The following is a 4,276-nucleotide window of genomic DNA, read 5'->3' on the forward strand; positions in this document are numbered from 1 at the left end:
CACTGTGGTCTCAGCTCTCTGAGCTCCCCTCCTCAAAACCTTCAGCCACCACCAAATTAATTTAACATGGATTAACAATTTCCATTATGCCTGAGGAACACATGGGTGTCAGAAGTTAGGTGCCAGTGACCTGGGAAGTACCCAATTGATCTAAGTACCTCTTCGGAGAATACGACCCTGGAAGCTAAATCACAGCCCAGGAACAGGTGGATTTTTTAGTCAGAAGTCCCAATTTAGTTGTGTTTTAGGTTACCTAGATCTTGCTCCTATTTCATACCAGAAGAATTATACCAGAAGGAAGAAACATGGAGCTTTGAGCTGTGGCAGGCATAAAGGAATCATGTAGCATGCTTTTGTAGGTGTAGCATGGAATGATTTTTTCTCCATTTTCCATAGGTGTACTGGGAAGCATAGAAATCTCTCAGGCTTTTTTTAGAGTTTTTTATGGTTCGGGTTTTTTTTTTAGTGTGGAGGTCTTTACGTTTTCAGAGAGCACTAATGTCCAGTCTTCTGACAAAAATTCAGAGACCTCTTGGTATAGCGCAGCTTGTAAAGGCGAACATATAAAATACCTCATCACTTCAGCCAGTGCTTGTGCCTCACCGTGCTGAATGTGCACCCACTACATGACAGAAAAAACCCTGTGCTTTCACCACACAAACCCTGCATGTTTTCTTGGGTACAGGGGAAAAGTGCCTACCGTGAGGAGAAAAGCTGCTGGGACAAGAGTATTGCTCATCACTGCACGGCGCTTGCTGGGAGAACAAGATGTTCTGTGCTGGTGCTAATAAACCAGGGGAAGATTTTCATGTCCATAAAAGCATAAATATCTGTCTAAATGAAAAAGGAGGAAGGAAAAATGCTAAGTGAAAAAAAACCTAACTTCAGTACTTACTCTTTTTGCTCTTTAAATATCTGCAGCCAGCAATGCTCGTGGGGAGTGCCAGGAATACAAAGAGGTCAAGGAAGGGCGAGCGCTAGCAGTCTCAGCCTTTTCACACTTCTTGCTGCTGAATCATACAAAACTCCACATAACTCCACATAGCCCTGTTTGGGGCTGTGTAAGCCATTGCCAAGACAGTGACATCTTTGGGCCAGCATACCTTTCCAATGTGGAGAACTGCATTGACCATTTGGAGGGAACCAGGGGGGGCAGGATTTATCCAAACATAATAGAAATTGTGTATCTGGGGGAAAAAAAAAAAAGATAGATCAGGATAAAATTAATTTTTACTGCAACCATTTATGTCTTGGCTTTGTGAAAAGTGTTTCAAGTCATTGCCTTTCTTTAGGAGGGTCAGGAGGCCAAGTCCAATGATAAATACAAACCTCTGAGATCATTATTCCCTTCTTGGACTTTAACTGACGAAAAGCTCCATTCTGTTTGGCTGGGCTGCAGTCCAAAGCCCAGTGACCACCCTGCTGCAGCAAAATGCTGAGTTAGGGTATTCTTGAAAACCTAAAACATCACTTATGCTTTTCCTGATAGGAAACAGATAAAAGTCCGCTGTGTCTCTATCTGTAATTGTCCATACCCTTGCAGTCCTCTTCCTCTAGGTTTGATAGACTCTTATTGCAGTTGAAGGGTGTAGCAGTTGGGGCTCTTGGTGCCAGCAGAGGTTTTAGTGCCAGGATTTCACTCCTTGAAGGCAGGGAAGACTGGCTGCTGGCCAGGCAGCACGTGGGCAAGGCTGCCTTAAGTCCCACTTGGGCTGAGCTTGTGCTGCTGGCAGAGCAGTGACTAGGATACCCATCTTGGTGCTTTTTAAAGGTGTCCACCAAAATCTGGGTCGAGAGTATCTTCTTCTTCAGTGGTAGTAGCAACATCAATAGGATTTCAGTTAAAGTAACATTTGCCTTGTTTTAATCTGGGATATGAGTTCAGTGCATTTCCTGAATAGTCTTCAACATTGATTTCCAGTTGTCCTGTATATTCAAACTGGAATATTTCAATGTTAAACTCCCCCTTGCTTCTAAATGAGGATGAGCATTTCAGGACAAAAAGAAACCCAAACCCCTTAAACCTATCCACCTCCACTGCAGTAGGTGAAATTTGCTTTCCACAAGAATTCCCAAGCAAATTATGGCAAACTGCCCCAACTTCTCTGCAGCTGCACTGGCAGGGGGCCAGCAGGCTAAAGGCAGTATCAAATTGAATGTAAAGGTGTAATATACATAGCCCAGAGCTACCAGCAGAAAAGGCTCTGTCCTGAATTCTGTGGCTGCAGAAGCCGCCGTGGCACCCAATATACACACAGCCCTGGGCAAAAAAGATGTGTACTAAAAACTATTTGTCTCTTTCCTAACAATAAAGTTCTGTCACTCCTGGAGCATCCTCTTCAAGGTAGAGTCTGAAAAGCACAGACAGCTTTCTCCTGTGCTCCCCCAGGAGGATATTTCTTCTCCCTCTGACAGATCCTCCACTGAAGGAGGGTTCCTCATGCATGTGAGGGCTGCATGGAAATGCTAATCCTTTCTTGAATCAAGGTGGATGTTTCTTACCTTAAAATGATAACAATCCCTTGGCCTTTGTGGGGCTGTGGGTGCTGCCGCTCTCACTGCTGGTTACCAGAGATGTTGGGTTTTGGTTTGGAGCACCTATGTGCAGATGCAGGAGGAGAGGGAAGGAGCCTCAGTTCAGGCTGCTCCCTGCAGAGGACACTGCTTTGCTCTCCTCCTTCCCTTCTTAGCTGTTTCCTTTGGTGCTTGGTGCATTGCGGATTCGCGATCACTGCAGACCCCAGCACTGATCAGCAGAAAAAGACAATGTATTTAATAATCTGGTTTTTTACCATTTTAAAATAGCAATTGCCCAACTGAGTGGGGCATTTGAGTGTGTCTCCCATGACTGTCTCATACAGACAGCTAAGGCAAGATGAAATCATTGGTCAGTGGGTGCACAAGTGGTTGGAAAACACGCTGAACTTATCATGATTTGTCATCAAACTGAAAATTCATTTTTAAAAGGGTCACCTGGGGTCTGTTCGGGGACTGTTTCAGTTTGATATTTTCATTAGTAACTCAGATAATGGAATAAAGTATGCTTATAAAATCAGCCCATCACACTAAGCCAGGAGGATTGTGAGCATATTGGGGCCCAGGATTAAAATTCAAAATAGCTATGAAAAACTGGGGAGGTTTTCCAGAATCAACAAATGGAACCAAAGAGAGATACATGCAAAGTGCTAGGAGGTCAAAAGGACTCGTATTGAAACTAGGAGTGACCAGCCAGGCAGCAGAAGACACCTGGAGGTAAACACACCCTGGGTGACCACAGTGACACCCACGAGGGTACACATGGGGATGCAATAACTAAGAGCTGGGTGGCAACTTAATGGCATTGGGAACTTCTCTCCTCAAGTGTTGCATCCAGCAACTGGATATCACCTTTTAGGAAAGACATAAATGAAATTACAAAGCCCTGAGAGACCATCAAGGATGTTACAAGGTTTGTAAAACCTGATCTGTGAGGAGAGATTGAAAGATCTTGGAGTTGTTTAGTCTAGTGAAGGGAAGATAGATAGGTCCAAAGGGAGCAGGATAACAGCCTTCAAATTCTTTCTGTAAAGAAGATGAAAATCTGTTATCTTTATATCCACTGAGAGTGGACATAGGGAGTAGTAGATTTAACAGGATGCAAGATGGATTTAGATTAGATAGTAGGACAAACTACTCGGCTATAATCAAGTATAAACTCAAGATCAGGCTGCAATTGTGAGCTGGGGGAGTGCAGTCATTAGAGGTTTTTAAGAACAGATTAGATGAATTGCTGTTGTAGACAGTCTATTACAACTCTTCTCACCTCAGTACCACAAAATAAGACACAAGGGTCCTACCTTGCTGGTACTGCTTTATCTTTCCCTGCAATAATTTGCTGGAATTCTGTAGGAGCTGAAGGAGCTGTGCCAATAGCTCTTGTTCTGCTGCTCAGGAAGCAGAACAGCTCTGTCAGGAGGAAAACCCAACCCTCTACAATGGGACATGTGTGAGTACTGTGGCTGGCACTTACACAGGCATTAGGCACAGCTGCATGCTTGTGCTTATAGAGCAAGTCAGTGCAGAGCCCCACTTCAATTCAAGCAGTCCTTGGGCTTCCTTGCTCAGCTGGATCTTCCCTTAGCACATCTCCTAAGGCACCCAAAAGTAGAGATGAAGTGCTTCTCCCAAGTCTCATTCCTGATGTTTTAGCAGATTTGGTCCTTGGAGGCAGCTCTCACAGGCACCATTCTAACACCACAGGACTGAGTTATAAACTGAATCAACCTCCATGACACAG

Source organism: Lichenostomus cassidix, chromosome 2, assembly GCF_008360975.1.
Source record: "Lichenostomus cassidix isolate B80296 chromosome 2, HeHo_3.0, whole genome shotgun sequence".
In the NCBI taxonomy this organism is placed as follows: domain Eukaryota; kingdom Metazoa; phylum Chordata; class Aves; order Passeriformes; family Meliphagidae; genus Lichenostomus; species Lichenostomus cassidix.